Raw genomic sequence first — 14,187 nt, forward strand, 5'->3', positions numbered from 1 at the left:
AAAGGGTTCAGAAAATTAATGCACAAGTAATTAAACACATGCACGAAAGACAGAAAAATCTCTGCCAAGGGTGCTTAAACAGGTTGGTACCAGCTATTAGTCACTGCATTGAATTCCCCAGGAGACAGGAAAAAAACCCCACAACAGAGAAGTATCACTTTACTTGTCCTGATCTTATCCTTTTCCCTAGGCATGTCCTAGTGGCTATTGTCAGAGAGAAAGGATTCTGGGCTAGATGCTAGCAATTTGCTCAATTGTTAGCATTTCTTTCCCCACCAGAAGTGTTTTACTGCTCCTTAAGATGTGCTGCGATAAAGCCCAGGGACAGTGTCTAGACACAGCACATAGCTACGGCCTTTGTGAGCCTTTTGATGCACTGGGGCTGTGTTACACATGCATGGTTTTAATGAGCTTCTCACAGGTTTTCCAGGAGCACTGTGCAGCAGACAAGAGACACACAAAGAGAGAAAAATCCTTACCTTTGATTTCACACGTGTTGCTATAGACACCACGGCATGTTTCACACTATCCTGTTTAAGGGGCTTAAACATGGAATGGCCATCAGATATTTTTAATCCTCTGTATGCCAAGGATGCTTTTCCTTTCTCAGTTTCACACAGGAATGTATCTGTTGGCAAATTTAGGCACAGCTTACTCATTGGCTTAGATTCTCATACATGCATTACCTTATGCCACCTTCCTTTTTTTAACCAGGGTCCTCTAGATGGTTTCATTTTGCCAAGTAAGAAAACCGAAATTTTGCAGAGCATGATAGCTCCTCACGAGACTGTTGGAAAGAACACTTCAGGGTTGGCTTTGGACCTTCAGTCACTGGAGGTCTGATGCCACCTCAAAGCCTTCACCTGGGGCAGTGGCCTTGCTCCAATAGGGGTGTTGTGCTAAGTGTCAGAGCAGTAGGAATGAAGGAAGTCTGGGATTGTATTTACTCACACTTGTGCAACAGTTCCAAGGGCACTCCAGTCACTAAGCTCATTCCCCTCCCTCCTTGAATGGGGAATATCTCGTCTTTACAGTACATTCTTATAGATGAGGCAAAAGAAAAAAATTAAAATAAGATAAAAATAATACATAAAAAGCAAATTTAATTCCATTTGCTTGGGGTTTCTTTTTGTCTACTCAAATAATAAAAAGTGCAGCTGAAATTTTTAGTATTTCTTGGCCATTTTAGGTACAGGAAGGCAGTTAAAAGCATGACATTTCATTGCACAATGGGAAGTGCTGGTGTGCCAACACTGCCACCCCTTTGGAGCACCCCACAAGAATTCATATGCAGGAGAGCAGGGCTGTGGGATCACATGCTCTGAGCCTGCCTTTTCATCCTTCCAGTGCAGGACAGCTACTGCCTGTGGAGGCGGGAATAAGGAAGGGACAGGTACAGGAGCTGGGCCCATCACCTTCAGCAGGATGTCAGAAAAGGGAGTTTCTTTCTGCACACACACATATTTCTGTAATTTTAAACTGTATGTAGGAAATCAGAGTCATTGTATAGTACAATTAATGTTTCCACAAAATCATGGAAATTCTGAATAAGACACACACACACAAAAAAAAAAAAAGTACAAGACCATGTTTGGAGTATCCCAAGATTTGTGAAATGAAATTGATTTCCATTCAAATCAGGTCTTTTACTCTTCTTGAAAATGTCAGGGTGTCAGCCTTGGCCATTACCCGACTGTGATTTATAGTTGAGGCAGAGTGATAATACTCAGGTGACTGTCTGGAACTGTACTGCTGTGTCTGGAAAGGCTACAGATGACAGCTTCCTCCTTTCTTAACCAACTTGCACTGCTTATCTGAGATCAGTCTTCCCCCTGTCCCTCCTCCCAAAACACATGATAGGAAAATAATAAAACATATAGGCTTGCAGATTTACTGAGATCAGACAAATATGCCTTGTGAAGGGACTAGGTTACAGAACTTTGGAGAAGCACATTAAAAATAATCTTTTAGCTAGCCATATCCTAGCTGTTTGGATGGATACCTGTAAAATGTGAAACTGATTGCCTGGTTTCAACACATGGGTATGTTTTAATCCATCTGTAGGATCTATTTCTGTAACTCGAGCCTACAAGAAATACAGAAAATGCTGAACCAAGTAAGCTTTCAAATAGTAAGAATAATACAGATTCTGCCATTTCCTTCTGAAATTAAACACAATTTATTAAAAAAATAGATTAATGGAGGTCAAAAACGACTTGGCTAATAATGAATCAAAGACTGATAAGCTAATTCCGTTATTTCTCCCATTGACATAAGGCTGTGCTAAAATAAAGGCAACAGAAGTAGTTAACAGTTTAGGTGATAAACACCTGCTAATTTTAGCTGAAATTGGGCACCTTCAAATACCTCAGACAAGACTTTTCCAAATCGTTTTCTTTCTTTATTCCTTTCACTATACTTGTGGTCTCAGTATAATGAAGTGAAGAAGAGAATAAACAAGATACATGAGTAAGTGAGTCAAACAAAAGAAAGGAGGAATTACTAGCAAGCTAATAATACCATTCCTGACATTATTTCGCTCATTCGGGTATTAGTATTTGCAGAGGATATTGACAAAATGGGGAAGATTCAAACAAGAGCAAGCAACATCATCTGATCTTCCTAAAAAACTTAGAGTAAGACAGTGAGGACAATCTCATTAGTTTTTCAATGAAAATCCTACAAGGGAGGAGGAAGCAAACGACGATTTAAATTGTCAGGGAAATTTTTAGTAGCTGGAAACTGATGCTAAACAAGTTCTAATTAGAAGTAAAGCCTATGTTTTTAATATTGATGTAATAGACTACTGGGAGACTGTTCCAGGGAGTTATTATGGATCCTCTGCCATCCCAAATCCTAAATATACATGCTAACCAAACAGAAATTGTTGGTGTTGACGTGGGAGTTGCTTGGTGAATGCTTTGGCATGTTTTATGGAGGAAGTCAGACTGGATGATTGAGTTTGCCTTGGCAGCGGCCAGGATATTTCTGCTGTGTGTGGGAGACACAAGGGAGAAGAGCAAGGGGGAGGGAAAAGGAGGGAAAGAAAGAAAGAAAGAAAGGAGGAGATGCCTAGCTGTATTTCTTGCCTAGCCTATGTAAGGTGCAAGTTCTGTGTGGTACCAAGTTTCCTGGTTCAGTGAACGGCACCTGGAAGCAGAGAGGATATAGGATGGCATCCACGGCATTCATGGATGGCATTCAGCCACAGGTTTTACCACGGGCAGAAGAGTCTGCAAGTCCTCTTAAAAAACACTACTAATGGTATTCAGTTCTGCTGTCATTTCATAATCCACGCCGAAGGATTTTTTTTCTCCATGGTAAATTCACCCAGAATTGAGACACACGTGTTAGACTGTTTTATATAAAAATGGTAAGCCAGGGACTCTCTGTGGAGCTACTCCTTTGCATATTTTTTCTTACTTACTATTGCAGAAGATCATTGGGACCATTAAAAATATTAATCTGAAAAAAGTAGATGTGCATGTCAAAACAAATCTGAAAGTTTTGGAGACTAGCTGAATATTGGGATCTGAGATCCCACAGCTTGTTCAAATGCAGCCCTCTCTCTTTCCAACCACTGCATTAAGTTACTGTGAACAACTGAAGGACAAACAGCAGAAAGAAGATGGTAAAAGAAAAGGATAAAACATTCCCTCACACTGCCACACAAAATCATGACCTCCTGCCTTGCTAATATTTGCTTCAGACTGAGGTCTCAGAGCTCTAATGAAAGTCAAGGTCTCCCTGCGGCAGTCACTGTGCTCCCCTTAGTGAGTGGCATTCCCCACATGAAAGAGCCCATGGTCTGCTTGGACAACACTGGGGAAATGGCAGGGAAGGAAAGTAAAAGCTCAAGGGAACTTTTCTGTATTCATGCTGGGTGCCAGGAAGCAACCCTAAATCTTTAGCCATCAATGCAGCAAAGAAGAGCATGTAGGCAGCAGTTTGGAAACATTGCAAAGGGGTTTAAAAGTGTTAGTTATTGCATGTAGTAATTTTGATTTCCCACTAGCATTTAGGGAATGATTACCGAATTTCAGAAAGCCAAGCTGCAGCCTTTGGAATTTATTAACTCATAAAAGCTTACCAAACCTCAACATTCAGATACCAGCAACACCCACAAGAAATCTAACCCTCTGAGTCAGCCAGGAGAGGTTTCCAGTGTTACACTGTTAACCTGCTTCACTTCTAAATATCCAGCCATTGTTTAAAAACTGTGTGCCTCAATGCTTCCTAAAATATCAATATTTTTACCATTGTCCTGTATTTCGGAAGGAGACATAAGTTTGAGGATTAATATCCAAAATAATATGCCAACATAATAAACACCAGAAAAGCACGGTCTCCTAGGTTTATTTAAAATCTAACAGTAAATCTAACTCCCTGAATACTCCAGTGTGTGTATATAAATAACATCAGCAAGAGCTATAAGCACTGTGTACCCTTAGACTTGTGACAAATCTTCCCAACAGTGGGATGAACCCTGTGCTTGCAGTGGAAAGCTATAAATCCCACCACAAAATGGCTGTGCCGGCCATTTCACACCCTGGGCTTGCTGAACACTGATTCCTGTGCCGTTGGGACGCCGTGCCGTCGGGATGGAGAGGTGCTGTGTCTGGATTAGGCTCATGCCAGCTGCTGCAGGTTGGCAGCACTGTGAAAATCTGTGGACTTGCCTCCTGTATGCCCAAAGCAGAATTAGGCTCCTTGAGGGCAAGGACCGACTGTCAAAACTTCTGGAATTAGGAATCTGGCTAAATGCTGGTAGCAAAAGTTTCATGCCCATTGCCAGCAGAAGCTACCTCTGCTGAAGATAGCAGAAGGAAATTATCCCACAGCCTGCCTTTCTCAAATCACTGTTATTTAATCTCATGTTCTGCAAATGAACTTCCATTCTGGCTGTTCAGAGACCAGGACTATTATGTCATTCTTCAAAAAAGAAAGGAGCAAGAAGACATTTATCTGGAAAACTGCAACTGACAACCTGATACATAACGTCTGACTGCTGGTTGTTTCTGAACAGGGCCAAGGGAGAAGATGAAGATTCTAACAAAAATTTACAAGTAGTGGCAACTTATGCATCATTCATGTTCAGGATGAAGAACCACTGTGGAGAGAAAGGCAAAAAATGGGAGGAAGGGTAATTTAAACTCTTAGGAGAGCAAAGCTGGTATCTTGCAGGGCCTTGCACTGGGGCTATGGAAGGGGCTGAAACAAAGAGATCGTCACCTTAATGGACGAGAAGCGGAGAGGTGAAAGATACTCACTAGTAATATTGTGATTCTATTCCACAGACTAACTTTAGTAGAAAAAAACAACCACCTTGTCCAATTCTCTGGCATACCTACACCCACATGGACAGAATTAAAAGTAGAGAGTGAGTGAAGAGCCCACAATCAAACTTTAGTTTCTAGACAAAAAGTTTTCCCTTGCACTTCAAAGGCAGTTTGCAGGGGAGAGAGACTGTAGAGAAACAGACAGTGAACCATGAAGACTTTTCCACTACTAACCGTCTCACTTGTATGAAAATCAGTATATAAAATGGATAAACAGAATCTATTTCTTTTTGCGTTGAAGACACTCACTTCATCTGATTTACTGTTATCCAATGAAAATGCTTTGAGTAAAGTGATGCACTATGAAGAAATGCATTCTAGTAGGAAAGGCTTGAGTTTGAAATTAAATCCTGTGCTAAACTTTTCAAGAAGTATCTACCTTCACTGAAGTCTTTTCATGGCCCTGCTTATTTCTACTTTAAACTTCTCATTTATTGTACTTTAAGCCCCATCAGTGAATGTAAATGGGGTTTCACTATACGTTTAGTGCATTCAAGCATTCTTTGTTACAGTTCCCACCCTGCCGCATTATGTGAGCTCTGCCATGGAAGTCCAGCAGTCGGTTTGTTTTCTGCTATTAATAAAAGAACCTACTTTTCCCCACTTCTTTGAAGAAGTTGAAAGGGCTACATGTTAGAGGGGGAGGTGGTGGGGAACAGACTGTGGTGTAATCCCCAAACGCAAATGCTGTCTAGATTAGAAACCTCCCTGAAGAAAATTTACAAATGCTAAGACTGTGCTTTTTGTGTGATGAACACTAGAGCAATAACTTAGCCACATACTGGGTTCTGTCTAATGCTTAGGGAGCCTACTAGGTGAAAGGAATTAAATGAAAAAAAAATCTTCCAGTTGGCTCTGTGCCGATGCCATCCAACTCATTCGGTATCCAGTGACTTACTAATGCAACTATTTTCATATATATTTCATCACTTAGGTATCTTAATATAATATTTCGGAATCTGTTAAAATAATAATAACAAACACACAAATGGGATTTACACATTGCCAGTGTTTTTACATAGTCCAGGAAAAGCTTAATTAAAGGGGTGGGACGTGTCTCTGCTGAATAGCTGTTTTTCCTTCATACCTTCCCATGCATGACACGCACACATCCAAGAAAAGAAGTTGGGGGTGGTGGTGGTGGAAGAAAACCACCCAAAACCAAAACCAAAATTACCAGCCCTAAACTACTCAGCACAACCTTGTTGATTTGCTTGGCCATTTAAGTAAATGAACATGCTCATCGTAGAGAATCACAGCCCCTGTGCAACAGCTAACGAGTAAAAGAAAACTACAGAATATTATCTGCCTTGTTCCCTATAGGATAATCATAACGCTCAAACTATCATTACCATATCTAGTTTATCCCACAATTACAACTAATCTTTAACTCCTAAATAAGTAGGAACAGGCGTAAAGATTACACTTCTGAAAGCCTACTAGTTAAACTTCACTCTATAATCAACTGGAAGATTCTGTGATTAATTTTAAATCCTACTTAATAGGTTAAAGATGTTTTTAAAGATGAAATAATTTTATCAGTGTTGATCTTATTAATCTGACGTTCACTTACTCTCTAAGGCTTCCATACTGCATCCACTTGTTGCTACTCAGGCTCTGCAAGTGAAGCACATCAATCCATAGAGCTGGATTCTGGTCAGAATATAACTCATCGTAAGAATCACTCTAGTGTTGCCAAGGAGTGCAACAACGCAGCATTCAACAAACTCTGAAGATGCCTATTATAATCATCAAACAATGAAAAACTTAATAAGGTGATGAATGCCTCAGATACATTGTTTGGACAAAACCACTTCAAATGAGCATAATAAAATAAATCTACTTTTAATTGAATGATACAGTTTCAGCTGGCATTTTTATAGTATTCCAGATATATTTTTTTATATTGTGTGACTACCTAGCTAGTTATAGACCTCAGATGGCAGTAATTTTTTTTTTCTTTCTTTTTTTCTGTAGGCTATAGCTGGTCCTTAAGAGCAGATGACTGCTTTTCAGTGTGAAATTATGTACCCAGTCAGGAATTGAGCATAATCATCACACAGGCGAATCGAAATGATGGCTACATTTACTGCCTACAGAAATTTCTGCTGCACTGCATATTAACACTCTGAAAATGTTGTGTTAGCTTATCGTGGATGTGCCGATTTTCATTACCCATGGAAATGCAGAACATCTTCTGTTAAACCTCATTGACATTTTTCATCAAATGAATAGAGCAATGCCCTGAAATGTGATAATTGTAGATTCTTGTTATACAACTTCGAGTAAAATATTCTTCCCTCTAATTCCAACAGTAATTAACTTGGATTGGAATTCCCTTGACTCATGTAACAGTCTTCAGCACTGTATTAATGGATCTTAGAGTTTATGCGGTTTGAAAAGGAATCTTGTCCCATATATGTAATACTATATGAAGGTGCTAAAGATTTTCAGGTTAATAAAAAAAAATTGATCAAATCATGCCAGCTTGAGCTATGAGCTTTTTTTTTTTTTTGCATTGTTTGGGTTAAATATGAAGTGGTATATTGTCGAAACTTAAAATGCCTCAAAAAGGAAGCTCCAGAAAATTGTTGCATCTCCCATGAAGACTAAAAATTAAAGTAGACAATTATCATAATAATAACTCAATTGTACATGGCAGACAAAAGAGAAGCTAATACTTCCCTGCGCTTTTTGACTGATGTTTTGTTGGGCTGTAGCTAAACAGCACTTTAAGTTGACAGTAAATTAGCAAACAATATGAGTCAGGAAAAAAGAAAAAAAAAATCATGTAGGGGTTAAGGTGTTTATGTAAAACAGTGATTTTCCTTTTTAAAATTAAAACGTACAAATAAGCTGGTGTCAGAGCCTAGGTGATCCTTCATTTCCACTGCATTGAGCAGGCTCCCATCAGCAGCAGACAGCCGCTAATATATGCGTCTGGCTCAGTCTGCTCTACCAACTAGGAACCCATCGAATTGTTAATATCAGTCCTTTTTTGTATGCACCACACATCTTTTTCACTCTCTCTCTCTCTCTCTCTTCCTCCCCCTTTGCAAGAGCTTGTGTTTTGGTTTTTTGTTTTTGTTGTAGCACAAGCTGATTACTCTGAAATCACATATTAAAGAGCATTTAAATGCATTTTGAACCGAAACAACATCAAGTTGTATAGAAATATATGATTCCTATGTATAGAAATATATTGAAATTCTGTACATTTATCTAAGCGTAGCATACTGAAGATGAAGATGATGCTTACTATTTATTTGTGCAAATAGAGACAGCTTTCACATACTGTCACTGGCTAAATGGCACTGCGTCCTGCATGGCCTCTGTAGGCATTGTCACGTAGTCCCAGGACACGGAAACACCTTGTTGATCTTGGTGGAAATTCTGCCTGAGTGAAGACCCTGCTTCTCCCTCCCCTCCATCCGCCTCTGCCCGACCTGTGTACCTGAGGCTGGGTTGGCTGTGTTGAGACTGGGGAAGAAGAGGGAGCAGGAAAAGAGGAAGGCAGTGCACCAACTTTCCCATGGCTATGGCAAGGGGCAGCAGTGAGTATGATGGGCAGAGTGGAGCCACTGGAGTCATCCCAGTTCAAGCAGTAATGCAGAGACAGGACTGCATATTTACGACTTTTGCTGGAGCACCAAACAAGCCAGACAGGGGTTTCTAATGATTCATTTTCTTCTCACTCTCAATGCAGAGCAGGGCATAGTTGAAATCTTCAGACTGACAGAGATAAAATGTTTCACACCAGAGTTTCACCTTCATTGTACATACGGTGTTAAATGCAAAATGAATTCAGAGTGCTGAATGGGAACTATCCTCATTCAAGGAAATTTTGCTGATTGAAAAATAAATGCAATGACAATTTTAATATGCGCAGACGGGTGCATCGTACAGCTGATTGAATCTTTAAGGATTTTTATTTTGATAAATACTAAGCATAATTTAAATTGTATATTGACATGTAGATACCAACACACAATACAGTTTTATCTCATTATACAGCTTGAATGAACCAAATGTGTTCACCTGATCAGTATCTTAAATAACCTGTTTTCAGTATTGAAAACTGCTACAGAGTATGTGTAAATTGCTAACGAAGTACTTCACGAGTGTAGTACCTATCAGGGTGCATTTGCTTTTCCTGCACACATTCAGATCTACTTTTCCAATACTGCCTAAATAGAACTCAACATTGAATATCCTGTCTGTGTTAAAAAAGTTACCTCAGTATCTAAATTTTTGCAAGTAGCTCTTTTGGGTGTTCTTAGCATGTGGGATTGACAGTTTACGAAGAAAAGAATTACATATTTACAGGAACTGTATCATCATTGTAATTGCTAAGGCAATATTTTTTATGACTATTTAAAGACTAATTATATCTTGAGCAACTTGAAAACTATGTACTGCGCATAGTTTCAGTCTCTTAAGAAAACAAGACAAGAAGAAAAAGTATTATACTAACAGATAAGAACAATTTATTTAAACAATAGTGTTGATGCTTACAATAAAACACAATTCCTCCCACACAAGTGGAAAAAATATACTGCAGCCAAAATACCACTTTTGAAATGAACAAATAGTTTAGATGCCTGATCTCTGTGAAGCCTTTGTTTCAGTGAAGTCTGATGTATCAACAAGGTCCTGCAGCATCTTGGTTAGACACAGGAAACAGAGAAAAATTACTCAGAACTAACTCACCTATAAAATATTAAGAAATACAAATCAAATGATGTGTTGTAGATCAGAAGTTCGAGAAAAGTAAGCAGTGCAGAATAACTCGTGGTTGTGAATATTCTTATGCAAAGTCAGTGAACAACTTAACACATGAGGGAAAAGCTAAAGCTCACACTAGTTTTTTCAGAGGGGTAAAATATACAAGAAGTAATGGAGAAGTTAGAAGTTGGGTCTGGTGCTTAGAGTATTGTGGGTTCACTTTAAATTGAGCAGATACAAGACATATGATTCTGAGTGCAAAGGGATGTTAATGCTGTAGTGTAATTTTCAAACCAATATTCTCCTTCAGACTAAAATGTAAATTAAATGAGAGAATATTTTAAATGCCATATTGTGTTCTCACTTGGACAAAGAAAAAGGATAACAAATAACTACAAAATACTCTTTGTCCCATGTTACAGGAAAAGCTAAGCAACAGTTTTCCTGTAGACTGAAATCATTATTCAAACAATAGAATGAATGTTTTCTAGGCCTCAAACATCAGTGTTTATGTTTTATGTTTAAAAGTCAATTAATACTGTAACAGTAAGGATGAATATATACTTTGTGGTATTTATCTATCAGAATTGTCTACAATAATAATAATAGTAATATTATGGTCGGAAGTGTTTTGTATATTTTAGCATCTGTTTTGAGTGGGGGTTTTGTTGGTTTTGTTGTTTGGGGGGGAGGTTTTGGTGCAAACTAGCATTCAGGTTAAATTTCATTCTAAATGTTACATGACATCTAGTGCACTTTTCTAAACATATAAATATGTAACATCCTAATGTTGCACAATGGGTGACAGTTATTCAGATTTTTTTTTCGTTTTTTTTCTTTTAGGAACAGTTCTGATGCTTAACATTTGAAATATGTATATTTTCCTTTTCACCCTTCCAGGCAAGGAAATCTCCTTTGGTTCTCTAAATTCTGCAGAGAAACAATCACAGTCCAAAGCTGCTGGTTCCCCTCCGCCTAGGTCCCAAGAGCCTGACTTGTGATTGTTGCTAAAAAACCTCACAAGTTAGGGTCTCAGGGACTAGGAAAAGTCCAATATGATCCAGTAGAATTCGTCTTCCAATAAACTGAATTGTTTAGTAGTCATAATCGCTGTCAGCAAAACTTTCACTGGTAATGTTAAATAGGAAAAAAAAAAAACAAACCCAAAAGAAACCCTAAAAACACCATTCCCCCCCCAGATCAACAACACCTCCTTCCCCCCAAATAAACAAACCAGTTTCAAGTAGGGGGCAGAAAAGATCAAATAAGCAGGCAAGATGCATACATACATTCAAACAATGTATCAGCTGACCGAACAGACTTTTCTGAGAGTATAGTCCTTAACTTTTGAAAAGAAAAAACAAAGAGCACGGAAAAAAATCTTCACTGCCTTGTCTCGCAAGTAGCCATGTTTCTATAATGCATCAGAGGGAAGCATCTACAAATGGGTTAAAGTCTGCTTCCAGCAGGTCTGTACAGTAACAATTTTATTCTATTTCCTTAATGCCTGAAAGAAGGATTAAATGGTTGTTAAGGGGGTTCTAATTGAAATATTTCCCCATTATACTTTTAGTCCTACTGTTCAGGTGGGCCCTGGGTTGCAGAGTACTTTAAACCCATTCACGATGCAAGGATAACCTTTGGGTGTGTATTCACTTTTTGCCTCTTCCCCACGTTCAACATTTAATCCTTCTACAGACTGCTAGAAAAAGCTTCTTCCTTTCCAATGGCAAAACTAGCTTTCACTCCATAAGCTGCAGAAAACATTGACATGCAGAGATTGTTGTCACTTGAACCAGATTACTCAAAGCACACATAACTTTCAAATACTGTCGATACAGTAAGAAGAAATGCTCGGATTTCCCAAATAATTTTGTTCTGAAGCTGAACACTTTTAATGGCACGACCACAATCCTGAATTACTTTTGCATTCATTCTCCTCCGATCTTTAGCCTTGTTTGCCGAATGAAAAAGAAAATTTCTACTTTAGGGACAGGATCCATCGTGGCTTTTTTTTTTCCTCCATCAGATCCCAGAGCAAAAGAAACAGCAGCCATAAAGGTCCTAGCCACTGGAGCAGAATCTGGCATAGAAAACTCAGTGCTCTTCGGGAAGCTGTTCAGCTTTAAAAGGGAAAAAAAAAAAGAGAAGGAGGGGGAAGAATTAGAATCTCTGCTGGTCGAACAGGTGAGCCATCCATTTACAAGAAAGCTGTACAGAGCGCTGTGCCGAAGAAAAGATTTGCCAGTGCCCCCCACCCCCACCCCTGCCCTTCACCCTCCCCTTCAGACTGATACTTCAGATTTCAGAACATTTTGGATTATTTAAAATATTATTTCAGCTGATGATATAATGCAACATTATATAAGAGCCGTTTCTTTGTCACTGTGCACCATTCAATCAGTTATGCCTCAGACACAAAATAGTTAAATGAAACAAAATATATATATGAGAGAGATCTATATGTATAGCAGCCCCTAGATTTCATTCAATTTCTTTTTTTAAAGCTGATCATGATTTAACAAACAATTTTGACCACAGCTTTCAAATCAATAATTAGAATGAAAAATCTCTCCCCTCTATAAATATGACATTAACATAATTATACCACCCCCATCGCATAGACCCATCCTCTTTAGGGAATACATCTGATGCTCTGAAGATGGAAATCAGTCAGATTTTAGTTGCTCTCAAACGTACCTTTGCTTCTCACTGACTGACTGTCTTTACCTTCCATGCACACACACGGTCACAGCACACACACGCACACACACACATGCGCACACACACACACACACGCACAGAAAGGCACGGCAAAGCAGCGGATGCTGACTCAGAGCAGTTGTGTGTGGAGGGGGTGGTATCGGCTGGTATTTTCACTGCACTCATCATTAACATTAACTCACTCTCTAGCATCCACTCTCTCTCAGACCTGCTGGACTGCAGCATTTGCATGACGCTGTCACTCTAGCCCTTGTGGGTCAGATGTTAGAAGAAAAAAAAACAAAAAACCTCAAGGCTCTCATAAGGAATGCCTTCATTTCTTCCAAAGGGTCCCTCTTCTTATTTTTCCACCTTTCTACTTCCTCTGTTGCTGTGTCTCAGTTGTTTGACATCTTTCCGGAAGAAAATGTCTTGAGCTGCAATAAGCCAGTAGTCAGTCGGTCCTCCCCTCACCTCACACTCCTATTCCCACCCCCTTTTTTTCCTAATCAATAAGACAGATCTCCAAATGCAGTTGTGAAAACAGGCTCTGACACACAGACTTTCATCCTCGATCCTCTGCCTCAGGAATAGCAGGCAACCCAGGCTCACACGTGATGTAGAGAGAAATAATGCCAGTAATTCTTGAACAGTCTTAGGAGTTTATTCTACGCCTTCTTCATTTTTTCCTTTGCTCGAATAAATACCAGAGGGAAGGACACACTAGCTCTCAAAAGCTACAAGGATTCACTTCTTCAGAAAATAAAGAACATTAAAAGACTAATATTAATCTTCCTCAAAATTAATGCTATCTTCCCCCCTCCTTCATTGTACTCTTTATAAGTAGGAATTGTCTCATAGCCAAAACCCTGCCAGGGTCTGAATCACAATTCACTGTGCTGAAATCGTGAGTTTCTGGGCTTCAACTGGCATTTAACTGGACTAAGCAAATTTTTTCCTCTTTTTTTTTCTTTTATTTTAGACTCCTTGGTTTAAATAAAATGAAAAATAGAAGCTGTTTGCGTCAGAGGGAGCACTGCAAGAGAACAATGGCAATACACCCGCACCACCACACTGAGTACTGAAAACGCATGTTTGAGCTCCACTTGTGTATTTTTCTGTATGGTATTTGCTCCGTTTTGATAGAGAAGTCTGAGCACACACACGTACACCTAATACACACACAGAGGAACTCAAGACACGTATAGAAAATACACAACACAAAACAAAGCACAAAGGCTGATAACTGAAACACAGGCACAAGTTGTCTGACAGGCTATGAAAATCCACAGAGCATAATTATTGTGTGCATTTTTACCTTGTTCCTTTGTTCTTAAGGCAAGGGACTTTAATGGCTTACGGTGTTGACAGTCTTTCGGCTTTCCCCTTTTTTACGCCAACAGTATTTGGGAATTACTTT

At 39.1% G+C, this 14,187-nt stretch overlaps 1 protein-coding gene across 11 annotated transcripts in view; it reads right to left on the reverse strand.

Moving 5' to 3' along the window:
- Positions 1 to 1,393: 1,393 nt before the first annotated feature.
- The window catches only part of LOC146445479 (uncharacterized), a 335,842-nt gene continuing 323,048 nt past the window's right edge, over positions 1,394 to 14,187 (reverse strand). For 10 of the 11 annotated variants that reach the window (XR_014855136.1, XR_014855137.1, XR_014855145.1 and 7 more), the window contains one exon: positions 9,804 to 12,187. The gene's annotated coding sequence lies outside the window, so the exon portion shown is untranslated. Of the gene's footprint in view, positions 1,480 to 9,803; positions 12,188 to 14,187 lie in introns of those variants that run through there. The other variant, XM_085074825.1, reaches the window with a different exon arrangement.

Source organism: Lichenostomus cassidix, chromosome 1, assembly GCF_008360975.1.
Source record: "Lichenostomus cassidix isolate B80296 chromosome 1, HeHo_3.0, whole genome shotgun sequence".
In the NCBI taxonomy this organism is placed as follows: domain Eukaryota; kingdom Metazoa; phylum Chordata; class Aves; order Passeriformes; family Meliphagidae; genus Lichenostomus; species Lichenostomus cassidix.